Source organism: Nerophis lumbriciformis, linkage group LG19 (genome assembly GCF_033978685.3).
Source record: "Nerophis lumbriciformis linkage group LG19, RoL_Nlum_v2.1, whole genome shotgun sequence".
Lineage (NCBI taxonomy): Eukaryota > Metazoa > Chordata > Actinopteri > Syngnathiformes > Syngnathidae > Nerophis > Nerophis lumbriciformis.
The window spans coordinates 40,759,125-40,776,550 of record NC_084566.2 but is presented as its reverse complement, the minus strand read 5'-3'; positions in this window follow the sequence as shown (position 1 = coordinate 40,776,550).

Genomic DNA, 17,426 nt, shown 5'->3' with positions numbered 1-17,426 from the left:
CTGACTTAAAAATGTTTTCTATTATTATGTAGTATTTTTCTTAAAAAATAATTTTATCCAAGAATAAAGTAAAACCTATGAGAAATAAATATACTAGTGTATATGTTTTAAATATATACTGATAACGTATATCTACTAATATTTCGAGAATATTTTTTCAATTAAATCTAGTTGCTTAATTCATCATAATACATATTTTTGTGTACAACTGTATCCAAGAACAAAGTCAGCCCTATGAGAATAAACATTATTATATATTTCATATAAGGATATATATTTGTTAAACAATATTGCATTACTATTTATGATATTTATGTTTTTAAATATGTATATGATGTATTTTATATATATTGTTTAAAAATATATATATATATAATTATATAATACATAATATATATAATATATAATATATATACATATATATAATTATATAATATATAAATATATATATACGTATAATTAACACAGTTAATTTTTTTTAGATGTTTTTATGTTTCCTTTTCATAGCTAACTTCAAAATGTTAATTTATTGTCATTTTGATAGTAAGCTATTATCGTTAATAAAGACACTTACATTACGTGTTGTCTTCATTATAACACTTATACAAGACTTTTAAAGTCATTTTGATAGTAGGCTATTATAGCTAATATACCAACCCCGTTTCCATATGAGTTGGGAAATTGTGTTAGGTGTAAATATAAACGGAATACAATGATTTGCAAATCCTTTTCAACCCATATTCAGTTGAATATGCTACAAAGACAACATATTTGATGTTCAAACTCATAAACTTTTTTTTTTTTTTTGCAAATAATAATTAACTTAGAATTTCATGGCTGCAACACGTGACAAAGTAGTTGGGAAAGGGCATGTTCACCACTGTGTTACATGGCCTTTCCTTTTAACAACACTCAGTAAAGGTTTGGGAACTGAGGAGACACATTTTTGAAGCTTCTCAGGTGGAATTCTTTCCCATTCTTGCTTGATGTACAGCTTAAGTTGTTCAACAGTCCGGGGGTCTCCCTTGTGCTATTTTAGGCTTCACACATTTTCAATTGGAGACAGGTCTGGACTACAGGCAGGCCAGTCTAGTACCCGCACTCTTTTACTATGAAGCCACGTTGATGTAACACGTGGCTTGGCATTGTCTTGCTGAAATAAGCAGGGGCGTCCATGATAACCTTGCTTGGATGGCAACATATGTTGCTCCAAAACCTGTATGTACCTTTCAGCATGAATGGTGCCTTCACAGATGTGTAAGTTACCCATGTCTTGGGCACTAATACACCCCCATACCATCACACATGCTGGCTTTTACACTTTGCGCCTATAACAATCCGGATGGTTCTTTTCCTCTTTGGTCCGGAGGACACGACGTCCACAGTTTCCAAAAACAATTTGAAATGTGGACTCGTCAGACCACAGAACACTTTTCCACTCCGTATCAGTCCATCTTAGATGAGGTCAGGCCCGGCGTTTCTGGGTGTTGTTGATAAATGGTTTTTCGCCTTGCATAGGAGAGTTTTAACTTGCACTTACAGATGTAGCGACCAACTGTAGTTACTGACAGTGGGTTTCTGAAGTGTTCCTGAGCCCATGTGGTGATATCCTTTACACACGGATGTCACTTGTTGATCCATTACAGCCTGAGGGATGGAAGGTCACGGGCTTGGCTGCTTACGTGCAGTGATTTCTCCAGATTCTCTGAACCCTTTGATGATATTGCGGAGCGTAGATGGTGAAATCCCTAAATTCCTTGCAATAGCTGGTTTGAGAAAGGTTTTTCTTAAACTGTTCAACAATTTGCTCACGCATTTGTTGACAAAGTGGTGACCCTCGCCCCGTCCTTGTTTGTGAATGACTGAGCATTTCATGGAATCTACTTTTATACCCAATCATGGCACCCACCTGTTCCCAATTAGCCTGCACACCCAAATAAGTGTTTGATGAGCATTCCTCAACTTTATCAGTATTTATTGCCACCTTTCCCAACTTCTTTGTCACGTGTTGCTGGCATCAAATTCTAAAGTTAATGATTATTTGCAACAAAAAAAATGTTTATGAGTTTGAACATCAAAGAGTGGATGGTGAGATCGACAGGCGGATCGGTGCGGCGTCTTCAGTAATGCGGACGCTGTATCGATCCGTTGTGGTGAAGAAGGAGCTCAGCCGGAAGGCAAAGCTCTCAATTTACCGGTCGATCTACGTTCCCATCCTCACCTATGGTCATGAGCTTTGGGTTATGACCAAAAGGACAAGATCACGGGTACAAATGAGTTTCCTCCGCCGGGTGGCGGGGCTCTCCCTTAGAGATAGGGTGAGAAGCTCTGTCATCTGGGAGGAGCTCAAAGTAAAGCCGCTGCTCCTCCACATGGAGAGGAGCCAGATGAGGTGGTTCGGGCATCTGGTCAGGATGCCACCCGAACGCCTCCCTAGGGAGGTGTTTAGGGCACGTCCGACCGGTAGGAGGCCGCGAGGAAGACCCAGGACACGTTGGGAAGACTAAGTCTCCCGGCTGGCCTGGGAACGCCTCGGGGTCCCACAGGAAGAGCTGGACGAAGTGGCTGGGGAGAGGGAAGTCTGGGCTTCCCTGCTTAGGCTGCTGCCCCCGCGACCCGACCTCGGATAAGCGGAAGAAGATGGATGGATGGATGGAACATCAAATATGTTGTCTTTGTAGCAATATTCAACTGAATATGGGTTGAAAAGGATTCGCAAATCATTGTATTCCGTTTATATTTACATCTAACACAATTTCCCAACTCATATGGAAACGGGGTTTGTACATCCTGCTTTTTTGGACAGCTTTAATTCTTAATATATGTGTCAAGTGAAAGGTTAATAACATGAAACTTGGCCAAAGGTTTGCTTTCTTTTTCAATTAAATTATTAAGCCCTCTATCACAAGGTGTAACTTGCTTTGCATATACATAATACATAATTTTTTTTTTTTTACTGCAAACCTAATTTTAACAATGAAGGTTTTTCCAGGTGTTTTAAAACCTAAGAAGTTATTTGAATAAATGTTAATTTTCTTCTTCTCTTCAGGGTCAAGGTTGAGCTGGATTTGACCTCAGCGTATACTTATCCACAAATAAAAGGTGTCAACTTTAGTGTTATTATCAAATATGGACCCGGTCAAGGCTAATGACTTAGACAAACATTAAGGGAAATTGTTCCACACAGTAGCTCAGTTACAATGATGGAAAGTGTAAGGATGGAAAGGACAATGCAGGTATAAATAGACTAAATATAGCGATATAAAATATAACATATATACTTAATATTTACATAATATATGTACAGTATATTATATATACTGATGTATTATATTATGTCTATATCATATATACAGTACCGTATTTTCCGCACTATAAGGCGCACCTAAAAACCACAAATTTTCTCAAAAGCTGACAGTGCGCCTTATAACCCGGTGCGCTTTATATATGGATAAATATTAAGATTCATTTTCATAAAGTTTCGGTCTCGCAACTTCGGTAAACAGCCGCCATCTTTTTTCCCGGTAGAACAGGAAGCGCTTCTTCTTCTACGCAAGCAACCGCCAAGGTAAGCACCCGCCCCCATAGAACAGGAAGCGCTTCTTCTTCTACTGTAAGCAACCACCCGCCCGCGTAGAAGAAGAAAAAGCGCGCGGATATCACCGTACGTTTCATTTCCTTTGTGTGTTTACATCTGTAAAAACCACAAAATGGCTCCTACTAAGCGACCGGGATCCGGTTCATGAAAAGATGCAATCTCTCCATCCGCACACGGACTACTATTTCACAGCAACTGATATTCCTGTGAACCGCACTGTGGATACAACGGGAGCACGTACGGTGAATATTCGCACCACAGGGAATGAGAAGTCATCCTTCACTGTGGTTCTAGCTTGCCATGCTAATGGCCAGAAACTTCCACCCATGGTGATATTCAAAAGGAAGACCTTGCCAAAAGAGACCTTTCCAGCCGGCGTCATCATAAAAGCTAACTCAAAGGGATGGATGAAGAAAAGATGAGCGAGTGGTTAAGGTAAGTTTAAGTTTACGCGAAGAGGCCGGGTGGCTTTTTTCACGCAGCTCTGTCCATGTTGATATACGTATGTTTGTGATTGCACATTTGCGTACATTTTGGGAGTGAACAGAGTTGTTAGAATGCTGGTTTTTAATATATTATTAAAGTTTGACTGACCTATCTGACTGTTTTTTTGACATTCCTTTAGCGCAGTTAGATGCGGCTTACAACACGGGGCGGCTTATTGATGGACAAAGTTTTGAAATATGCCGTTCATTGAAGGCGCGGCTTATAACCCAGGGCGCCTTATGGTGCGGAAAATACAGTATATACCAATTACCATGTACAATATTACAGTATATGTGACAGCTGCAGCATAAAATAGAGAGTAAATCCAGCAGAAAATAGAAAATAGACATTCAAATCAAAGAGAAGTAGCTAACATGTCAGGCAGGGGCGTCACTAGCTTTTAAGGACAGGAGGGGGCTTAGCCCCCAGGAGATGCACAGGACGCGAGCGAACGTAGCGCACGAGCACAAAACTTCACAAACGGCTAACAAAGACTTAGAAATGATTCATTGTTATTAATATTATTTAAAAAAAATGCACGGGACGAAATGAAATGCTCTCCGAGACGATGGCTTTTAACCATTTTTTTTCTTTTTCTTTTAATGTCCATCCATCCATCTTCTTCCGCTTATCCGAGGTCGGGTCGCGGGGGCAGCAGCCTAAGCAGGGAAGCCCAGACTTCCCTCTCCCCAGCCACTTCGTCCAGCTCTTCCTGTGGGACCCCGAGGCGTTCCCAGGCCAGCCGGGAGACATAGTCTTCCCAACGTGTCCTGGGTCTTCCCCGCGGCCTCCTACCGGTCAGACGTGCCCTAAACACCTCCCTAGGGAGGCGTTCGGGTGGCATCCTGACCAGATGCCCGAACCACCTCATCTGGCTCCTCTCGATGTGGAGGAGCAGCGGCTTTACTTTGAGCTCCTCCCGGATGACAGAGCTTCACACCCTATCTCTAAGGGAGAGCCCCGCCACCCGGCGGAGGAAACTCATTTCGGCCGCTTGTACCCGTGATCTTGTACTTTCGGTCATAACCCAAAGCTCATGACCATAGGTGAGGATGGGAACGTAGATCGACCGGTAAATTGAGAGCTTTGCCTTCCGTCTCAGCTCCTTCTTCACCACAACGGATCGATACAGCGTCCACATTACTGAAGACGCCGCACCGATCCGCCTGTCGATCTCACGATCCACTCTTCCCTCACTCGTGAACAAGACTCCGAGGTACTTGAACTCCTCCACTTGGGGCAAGATCTCCTCCCCAACCCGGAGATGGCACTCCACCCTTTTCCGGGCGAGAACCATGGACTCGGACTTGGAGGTGCTGATTCTCATCCCAGTCGCTTCACACTCAGCTGCGAACCGATCCAGTGAGAGCTGAAGATCCTGGCCAGATGAAGCCATCAGGACCACATCATCTGCAAAAAGCAGAGACCTAATCCTGCAGCCACCAAACCAGATCCCCTCAACGCCTTGACTGCGCCTAGAAATTCTGTCCATAAAAGTTATGAACAGAATCGGTGACAAAGGGCAGCCTTGGCGGAGTCCAACCCTCACTGGAAACGTGTCCGACTTACTACCGGCAATGCGAACCAAGCTCTGGCACTGATCATACAGGGAGCGGACTGCCACAATCAGACAGTCCGATACCCCGTACTCTCTGAGCACTCCCCACAGGACTTCCCGAGGGACACGGTCGAATGCCTTCTCCAAGGCCACAAAACACATGTAGACTGGTTGGGCAAACTCCCATGCACCCTCAAGGACCCTGCCGAGAGTATAGAGCTGGTCCACAGTTCCACGACCAGGACGAAAACCACACTGTTCCTCCTGAATCCGAGGTTCGACTATCCGGCGTAGCCTCTCTTCTTTTAATGTATTTATTAATTTGACATTTTATATTAAACGTCTTGGTTTTTCCTCCCTCTGAAAATCCTATGAAATGTTTAACAAGCCATTCTATAACAATACAACAAGCTATTAATGTAACAATACAATAAAACAAATATATTTCATGTTTTTTTTTCATTGTTTTAACATTAGACTAATGTATATTACTTTATATAGATACTACAAGAGTGATGTGGGCATTTTCTATATGAACAAGTCCAAGGACCGCAGGCAAGACAAGTCCAAGGACCGCAGGCAAGGTCGCAGAGAAAATGCGGACTGGATTTTGAGTGATGTGTTGTCTTCATTATAACACTTTTCATTTTTGCAGCTCCAGACAGATTAGTTTTTTTGTATTTTTGGTCCAATATGGCTCTTTCAACGTTTCGGGTTGCCGACCCCTGATGTAAGCCTTAAACGAGTTAAACACACACACACACACACACACACACACACACACACACACACACACACACAGGCTGGTCATCATCAGACACATTGAACAAACAAAGATGGGTGTGGCTTCCACGTCCATGAACACAACCCCCCTTCTTCCTACACCTTCCACATAATTAGGAAGCCAACTCTTATTGAGGCAACCTTGGCGAAGCCTCCCCCCCCCCCCCCCCCCCTGGCTTAGTATGCTGAGACTGATGATCAATGGATGCACCAGCTCGTGGACACTAATGGAGATGTAGAGTGTGGTGTGGCGGAGGGAGGAGAGCAAAAGGGAGGCGGAGCCCCGCCTTCATCGACCGGGGCATTAACGTACATGCTTTACAAATTGGCTGAGGGCGGCGTTAGCCGATGCCACACAAAAGCGTTTGTGTGTCCGATATGTGAATATGAAGTGATGGCTGGATGTACTTAAGACGCCTGCTTGTGCACAACTTCCTCGGGAGAAGTGGCAGATCAACAGGAATGGCCCAGGAAGAATGAAAAATAAACCATAAGGCGCACTTAAAATCCTTTTCTTCCCCTCAAAACTCGACAGTGCGCCTAATGTACGGAATAGTTCCGGTTTTGCTTACCTACCTCGAAGCAATTTTATTTGGTACATGGTGTAATGATAAGTGTGACCAGTAGATGGCAGTCAAACATAAGAGATACATGTAGTCTGCACTACGATGTCAATAAGTAAACAACAGCTTGTTTTAGTACGACTTTGGTAAGCTATGAAGCCAGCACCGCTCAGGTCGGTAAAGTGGCCGTGCCAGCAACTTGAGGGTTCCAGGTTCGATTCCCGCTTTCTGTCGTCGTGTCCTTGGGCAAGACACTTTACCCACCTGCTACCCAGTGCCACCCACGCTGCTTTGAATGTCACTTAGATATCATCCCTACGAGTGTCTCAAAAGGGCTGCACAAGCCACATCAGGGCAAGGAAAAACACAACCCGACTGGATGACAATGAGAAACCTTAGAGGGGTCCGCAGATGTGTCCATAATGGATCTAGCATAATAGTGAGAGTCCAGTCCATAGTGGATCTAACATAATAGTGTGAGAGTCCAGTCCATAGTGGATCTAACATAATAGTGTGAGAGTTCAGTCCATAGTGGATCCAACATAATAGTGTGAGAGTCCAGTCCATAGTGGATCTAACATAATAGTGAGAGTCCAGTCCATAGTGGATCTAACATAATAGTGAGAGTCCAGTCCATAGTGGATCTAACATAATAGTGAGAGTCCAGTCCATAGTGGATCTAACATAATAGTGAGAGTCCAGTCCATAGTGGATCTAACATAATAGTGAGAGTCCAGTCCATAGTGGATCTAACATAATAGTGAGAGAGTCCAGTCCATAGTGGATCTAACATAATAGTGAGAGTGCAGTCCATAGTGGATCTAACATAATAGTGTGAGAGTCCAGTCCATAGTGGATTTAACATAATAGTGTGAGAGTCCAGTTCATAGTGGATCTAACATAATAGTGTGAGAGTCCAGTCCATAGTGGATCTAACATAATAGTGAGAGTCCAGTCCATAGTGGATCTAACATAATAGTGAGAGTCCAGTCCATAGTGGATCTAACATAATAGTGTGAGAGTCCAGTCCATAGTGGATCTAACATAATAGTGCGAGAGTCCAGTCCATAGTGGATCTAACATAATAGTGTGAGAGTCCAGTCCATAGTGGATCTAACATAATAGTTTGAGAGTCCAGTCCATAGTGGATCCAACATAATAGTGTGAGAGTCCAGTCCATAGTGGATCCAACATAATAGTGTGAGAGTCCAGTCCATAGTGGATCTAGCATAATAGTGAGAGTCCAGTCCATAGTGGATCTAACATAATAGTGTGAGAGTCCAGTCCATAGTGGATCTAACATAATAGTGAGAGTCTAGTCCATAGTGGATCTAACATAATAGTGAGAGTCTAGTCCATAGTGGATCTAACATAATAGTGTGAGAGTCCAGTCCATAGTGGATCTAACATAATAGTGAGAGTCTAGTCCATAGTGGATCTAACATAATAGTGAGAGTCCAGTCCATAGTGGATCTAACATAATAGTGAGAGTCCAGTCCATAGTGGATCTAACATAATAGTGACAGTCTAGTCCATAGTGGATCTAACATAATAGTGAGAGTCCAATCCATAGTGGATCTAACATAATAGTGTGAGAGTCCAGTCCATAGTGGATCTAACATAATAGTGAGAGTCCAATCCATAGTGGATCTAACATAATAGTGTGAGAGTCCAGTCCATAGTGGATCAAACATAATAGTGAGAGTCCAGTCCATAGTGGATCTAACATAATAGTGAGAGAGTCCAGTCCACTCTAACCACTAGGCCACTTACTACCAGGGGGTTAAGAATCTTATGTCTTTAAAACCTAGAGACGCCTTTGTTTCGCGCTTTAATCAAGGGTCTTTGAATGCACCACAGTTATGTGCCATGGGATACAAAAGTGAGCCTTGAACATAACTCGGTCCGATGCTGCCACATATAGATGTACACGGACTACAGTGTCAGGACTTATGCAGATCCCAAATACACATCAGCAGGTACCAGAACGTAAGAAAAGTTACTTTTGCATCATATTGCGAAACAAAACGGCAGATAATATGTCTGCTAATGGGTGCCAGCATGCGGTCCTTATAAACGCGCCATAGTAATACTGCAATGTTTAATGCGCCTACAATCCATCAAGCGGTGAAGCTTCATAGCTTACCAAAGTCCTACTAAAACATTTCTGACAGATTTTTGAACGCCGTGTAAAAGTGTCCGTCACCCGCTTCCACTCCCTACCAGGGCGAGGAAACAAATCTCCGTAGATCGTGTTCTCCCACGTCTTTCAGATCTTGCTTTCCACCTCCCGCCGCCTTGATGCATCCCTCCGGGGGTCAGAGGCGGTGGAACACCCCCCCCCAAAACAAGGCGGGCGACGCGGCAAAAAGTCTTTTGTGATGTGGAAACATGTTGATGCTCCTCACCTGCATACACACACACACACACACACACACACACACACACACACACACACACACACACACACACACACACACATGTCCCCTTTGTGCGCCGTTGCCACGCAACATTTCCCTGATTGGGTTAGTTGAGCTGTGCTGTGTCTCACACACACACACACACACACACACACACACACACACACACACACACACACACACACACACACACACACACCCACACACACACACATTCTTGTATTTGTTACCTTCTTGACACCTTTGAAAAATGCCTACCTCTTTAGGACCACCCTTTCTAAATATATAAAGAAGTGTATTTACAACATTAATAATACATACATACTAGGGATGTCCGATAATGGCTTTTTGCCGATATTCCGATATTGTCCAACTCTTTAATTACCGATACCGATATCAACCGATATATACAGTCATGGAATCAACACATTATTATGCCTAATTTGGACAACCAGGTATGGTGAAGATAAGGTCTTTTTTTTTTTTTAATTAATAAAATAAAATAAGATAAATAAATTAAAAACATTTTCTTGAATAAAAAAGAAAGTAAAACAGTATAAAAACAGTTAAATAGAAACTAGTAATGGATGTTGCTTCAAAACTCACCAAATCAGGACTGGCGAAAATTGCGATCTAATCAAAAAACCAAACCCCAAAACTCAAAATTTGCGCTCTAGCGCCCCCTAGGAAGAAAACACAGACAAAACTGCCTGTAATGTCGGAGAGACATGAAACAAAAACCTCTATGTAGGTTTCACTTAGACCTATATTTCATACACTGACAACCCCCAGCAAAAATCAACAGGAAGTTTGCAATTCCCCCTTCAAAACAAAAGTTGTGTAAAAACAGTAACCTTTTTTCAAACATTATCTCCTCTGACCGTGTTTGTCGTGTCGGTTTCAAATTAGCACAGGAGAGAGATTGAACCCTTCTGATTAAAAGTTGATGAAATAGTTTTAATTACTGCTCCGGTTTGGATTTTATGAGCCTTCAAAGTCGGTCCCGTCCATCGCTGCTTGCAGCTTTAATTTCATTTTATTTTTCAGTATGAAATGGTTCAAGTTAGGGATGTCCGATAATGGCTTTTTGTCGATATCCGATATTCCGATATCGTCCAACTCTTAATTACCGATACCGATATCAACCGATACCAGGAACCTTCAGGTTGCTGGCACGGCCACTCTCCCAACTGTGCCATGACGTTTATAAGAAAATTTGGCAATATTATAATAATAATCGGAATTTCATTTTACTCCAAAAATGTCACTATTTTACAAGAACAACCAAAAAATTGGCAATATTGTAATAAAAGTCGGAATTTTATATGACAAATGTCACCATTTTGCATTAAAAAGTAATCATTTTTCATAAACAATTAACAATTTTATGAGAATATATTGCAAAATTACAGAAAGAAAGAACATGAGAAATTGTTCCCAATTTTATAAAAAAAAAAAAAGTTGACACATTGTGGGGAAAAAGACTGCTTTTAGTTCATTTATTTTGTATTTTATTTTTTGTTTGTAATTGTTTTTACTCTTCATTATTTACTTTAAGTGTGTCATGACTTGGTCCTGGGTGTTTGCTTTTCCGGGATGCAACGGAAAGTTGGCTCGGGCGAGACGGGAATGTAAGTACATTTTAATTTAAACACTATAACTACAAAAAAAAAGGAAGTAAACCAAAAGGCGCGCACAATGGCGGAGAACAAACTATGAAACCAAAAAGACTATAAACATGGAACAAAAACTTACTTTGGCACGGGACATGAAGCAGGATCTAAGAGGATGAAGAGTGTGTAGAGTGTAATTGTGGGATGTCACCAGAAAGACAAACTGAAAACAATGAACTTAAATACTACAGACATGATTAACGAAAACAGGTGCGTGACTCAAGACGTGAAACAGGTGCGTGACGGGACAGGTGAAAACTAATGGGTTGCTATGGTGACAAGCAAGAGTGCACAATGAGTCCAAACGTGGAACAGGTGAAACTAATGGGTAATCATGGAAACAAGACAAGGGAGTGAAAAGTCAGAAACTAAAGAGTCCAATAACTAAACAAAACATGACTTTTATTTTTGTGTGCACATTTATTAAATCAACAAAAAAAATCCTGACTTTGGAGCAATGTTCACGGACTCTAGTATTTGGCTCTCTACTAGATGCAATGTTATTGGGACCATGATTTATGTCATCACTTGTTCACTCCTCCTCATATGGAAGAAACTTTTGTACTTTTTTTTTATTTTTGTGTGCACATTTATTAAATCAACAAAAAAAATCCTGACTTTGGAGCAATGTTCACGGACTCTAGTATTTGGCTCTCTACTAGATGCAATGTTATTGGGACCATGATTTATGTAATCACTTGTTCACACCTCCTCATATGGAAGATACTTTTGTACTTTTTTTTTATTTTTGTGTGCACATTAAATCAACAAAAAAATCCTGACTTTGGAGCAATGTTCACAGACTCTAGTATTTGGCTCTCTACTAGATGCAATGTTATTGGGACCATGATTTATGTCATCACTTGTTCACACCTCCTCATATGGAAGAAACTTTTGTACTTTTTTTTTTATTTTTGTGTGCACATTTATTAAATCAACAATAAAATCCTGACTTTGGAGCAATGTTCACGGACTCTAGTATTTGGCTCTCTACTAGATGCAATGTTATTGGGACCATGATTTATGTCATCACTTGTTCACTTCTCCTCATATGGAAGATACTTTTGTACTTTTATTTTTATTTTTGTGTGCACATTAAATCAACAAAAAAATCCTGACTTTGGAGCAATGTTCACGGACTCTAGTATTTGGCTCTCTAGTAGATGCAATGTTATTGGGACCATGATTTATGTCATCACTTGTTCACTCCTCCTCATATGGAAGATACTTTTGTCCTTTTTGTTTTACTTTTGTGTGCACATTAAATCAACAAAAAAATCCTGACTTTGGAGCAATGTTCACGGACTCTAGTATTTGGCTCTCTACTAGATGCAATGTTATTGGGACCATGATTTATGTCATCACTTGTTCACTCCTCCTCATGTGGAAGATACTTTTGTCCTTTTTGTTTTACTTTTGTGTGCACATTAAATCAACAAAAAAATCCTGACTTTGGAGCAATGTTCACGGACTCTAGTATTTGGCTCTCTACTAGATGCAATGTTATTGGGACCATGATTTATGTCATCACTTGTTCACACCTCCTCATATGGAAGAAACTTTTGTACTTTTTTTTTTATTTTTGTGTGCACATTTATTAAATCAACAAAAAAATCCTGACTTTGGAGCAATGTTCTCGGACTCTAGTATTTGGCTCTCTAGTAGATGCAATGTTATTGGGACCATGATTTATGTCATCACTTGTTCACTCCTCCTCATATGGAAGATACTTTTGTCCTTTTTGTTTTACTTTTGTGTGCACGTTAAATCAACAAAAAAATCCTGACTTTGGAGCAATGTTCACGGACTCTAGTATTTGGCGCTCTACTAGATGCAATGTTATTGGGACCATGATTTATGTCATCACTTGTTCACTCCTCCTCATATGGAAGAAACTTTTGTACTTTTTTTTTTATTTTTGTGTGCACATTTATTAAATCAACAAAAAAATCCTGACTTTGGAGCAATGTTCACGGACTCTAGTATTTGGCTCTCTACTAGATGCAATGTTATTGGGACCATGATTTATGTCATCACTTGTTCACTCCTCCTCATAAGGAAGAAACTTTTGTACTTTTTTTTTTATTTTTGTGTGCACATTTATTAAATCAACAATAAAATCCTGACTTTGGAGCAATGTTCACGGACTCTAGTATTTGGCTCTCTACTAGATGCAATGTTATTGGGACCATGATTTATGTCATCACTTGTTCACTTCTCCTCATATGGAAGATACTTTTGTCCTTTTTGTTTTACTTTTGTGTGCACATTAAATCAACAAAAAAATCCTGACTTTGGAGCAATGTTCACGGACTCTAGTATTTGGCTCTCTAGTAGATGCAATGTTATTGGGACCATGATTTATGTCATCACTTGTTCACTCCTCCTCATATGGAAGATACTTTTGTCCTTTTTGTTTTACTTTTGTGTGCACATTAAATCAACAAAAAAATCCTGACTTTGGAGCAATGTTCACGGACTCTAGTATTTGGCTCTCTACTAGATGCAATGTTATTGGGACCATGATTTATGTCATCACTTGTTCACACCTCCTCATATGGAAGATACTTTTGTCCTTTTTGTTTTACTTTTGTGTGCACATTAAATCAACAAAAAAATCCTGACTTTGGAGCAATGTTCACGGACTCTAGTATTTGGCTCTCTACTAGATGCAATGTTATTGGGACCATGATTTATGTCATCACTTGTTCACTCCTCCTCATATGGAAGATACTTTTGTCCTTTTTGTTTTACTTTTGTGTGCACATTAAATCAACAAAAAAATCCTGACTTTGGAGCAATGTTCACGGACTCTAGTATTTGGCTCTCTACTAGATGCAATGTTATTGGGACCATGATTTATGTCATCACTTGTTCACACCTCCTCATATGGAAGAAACTTTTGTACTTTTATTTTTATTTTTGTGTGCACATTTATTAAATCAACAAAAAAATCCTGACTTTGGAGCAATGTTCTCGGACTCTAGTATTTGGCTCTCTAGTAGATGCAATGTTATTGGGACCATGATTTATGTCATCACTTGTTCACTCCTCCTCATATGGAAGATACTTTTGTCCTTTTTGTTTTACTTTTGTGTGCACGTTAAATCAACAAAAAAATCCTGACTTTGGAGCAATGTTCACGGACTCTAGTATTTGGCGCTCTACTAGATGCAATGTTATTGGGACCATGATTTATGTCATCACTTGTTCACTCCTCCTCATATGGAAGAAACTTTTGTACTTTTTTTTTTATTTTTGTGTGCACATTTATTAAATCAACAAAAAAATCCTGACTTTGGAGCAATGTTCACGGACTCTAGTATTTGGCTCTCTACTAGATGCAATGTTATTGGGACCATGATTTATGTCATCACTTGTTCACTCCTCCTCATAAGGAAGAAACTTTTGTACTTTTTTTTTTATTTTTGTGTGCACATTTATTAAATCAACAAAAAAATCCTGACTTTGGAGCAATGTTCACGGACTCTAGTATTTGGCTCTCTACTAGATGCAATGTTATTGGGACCATGATTTATGTCATCACTTGTTCACTCCTCCTCGTATGGAAGATACTTTTGTCCTTTTTGTTTTACTTTTGTGTGCACATTAAATCAACAAAAAAATCCTGACTTTGGAGCAATGTTCACGGACTCTAGTATTTGGCTCTCTACTAGATGCAATGTTATTGGGACCATGATTTATGTCATCACTTGTTCACACCTCCTCATATGGAAGATACTTTTGTCCTTTTTGTTTTACTTTTGTGTGCACATTAAATCAACAAAAAAAATCCTGACTTTGGAGCAATGTTCACGGACTCTAGTATTTGGCTCTCTACTAGATGCAATGTTATTGGGACCATGATTTATGTCATCACTTGTTCATTCCTCCTCATATGGAAGATACTTTTGTCCTTTTTGTTTTATTTTTGTGTGCACATTAAATCAACAAAAAAATCCTGACTTTGGAGCAATGTTCACGGACTTTAGTATTTGGCTCTCTACTAGATGCAATGTTATTGGGACCATGATTTATGTCATCACTTGTTCACACCTCCTCATATGGAAGATACTTTTGTCCTTTTTGTTTTACTTTTGTGTGCACATTAAATCAACAAAAAAATCCTGACTTTGGAGCAATGTTCACGGACTCTAGTATTTGGCTCTCTACTAGATGCAATGTTATTGGGACCATGATTTATGTCATCACTTGTTCACACCTCCTCATATGGAAGATACTTTTGTCCTTTTTGTTTTACTTTTGTGTGCACATTAAATCAACAAAAAAAATCCTGACTTTGGAGCAATGTTCACGGACTCTAGTATTTGGCTCTCTACTAGATGCAATGTTATTGGGACCATGATTGATGTCATCACTTGTTCACACCTCCTCATATGGAAGATACTTTTGTCCTTTTTGTTTTACTTTTGTGTGCACATTAAATCAACAAAAAAATCCTGACTTTGGAGCAATGTTCACGGACTCTAGTATTCGGCTCTCTAGTAGATGCAATGTTATTGGGACCATGATTTATGTCATCACTTGTTCACACCTCCTCATATGGAAGATATTTTTGTCCTTTTTGTTTTACTTTTGTGTGCACATTAAATCAACAAAAAAAATCCTGACTTTGGAGCAATGTTCACGGACTCTAGTATTTGGCTCTCTACTAGATGCAATGTTATTGGGACCATGATTTATGTCATCACTTGTTCACACCTCCTCATATGGAAGATACTTTTGTCCTTTTTGTTTTACTTTTGTGTGCACATTAAATCAACAAAAAAATCCTGACTTTGGAGCAATGTTCACGGACTCTAGTATTTGGCTCTCTACTAGATGCAATGTTATTGGGACCATGATTTATGTCATCACTTGTTCACACCTCCTCATATGGAAGATACTTTTGTCCTTTTTGTTTTACTTTTGTGTGCACATTAAATCAACAAAAAAAATCCTGACTTTGGAGCAATGTTCACGGACTCTAGTATTTGGCTCTCTACTAGATGCAATGTTATTGGGACCATGATTGATGTCATCACTTGTTCACACCTCCTCATATGGAAGATACTTTTGTCCTTTTTGTTTTACTTTTGTGTGCACATTAAATCAACAAAAAAATCCTGACTTTGGAGCAATGTTCATGGACTCTAGTATTTGGCTCTCTAGTAGATGCAATGTTATTGGGACCATGATTTATGTCATCACTTGTTCACTCCTCCTCATATGGAAGATACGTTTGTCCTTTTTGTTTTACTTTTGTGTGCACATTAAATCAACAAAAAAATCCTGACTTTGGAGCAATGTTCACGGACTCTAGTATTTGGCTCTCTACTAGATGCAATGTTATTGGGACCATGATTTATGTCATCACTTGTTCACTCCTCCTCATATGGAAGATACTTTTGTCCTTTTTGTTTTACTTTTGTGTGCACATTAAATCAACAAAAAAATCCTGACTTTGGAGCAATGTTCACGGACTCTAGTATTTGGCTCTCTACTAGATGCAATGTTATTGGGACCATGATTTATGTCATCACTTGTTCACTCCTCCTCATATGGAAGATACTTTTGTCCTTTTTGTTTTACTTTTGTGTGCACATTAAATCAACAAAAAAATCCTGACTTTGGAGCAATGTTCACGGACTCTAGTATTTGGCTCTCTACTAGATGCAATGTCATTGGGACCATGATTTATGTCATCACTTGTTCACTCCTCCTCATATGGAAGATACTTTTGTCCTTTTTGTTTTACTTTTGTGTGCACATTAAATCAACAAAAAAAATCCTGACTTTGGAGCAATGTTCACGGACTCTAGTATTTGGCTCTCTACTAGATGCAATGTTATTGGGACCATGATTTATGTCATCACTTGTTCACACCTCCTCATATGGAAGATACTTTTGTCCTTTTTGTTTTACTTTTGTGTGCACATTAAATCAACAAAAAAATCCTGACTTTGGAGCAATGTTCACGGACTCTAGTATTTGGCTCTCTACTAGATGCAATGTTATTGGGACCATGATTGATGTCATCACTTGTTCACTCCTCCTCATATGGAAGATACTTTTGTCCTTTTTGTTTTACTTTTGTGTGCACATTAAATCAACAAAAAAAGTCCTGACTTTGGAGCAATGTTCACGGACTCTAGTATTTGGCTCTCTACTAGATGCAATGTTATTGGGACCATGATTTATGTCATCACTTGTTCACTCCTCCTCATATGGAAGATACTTTTGTCCTTTTTGTTTTACTTTTGTGTGCACATTAAATCAACAAAAAAATCCTGACTTTGGAGCAATGTTCACGGACTCTAGTATTTGGCTCTCTACTAGATGCAA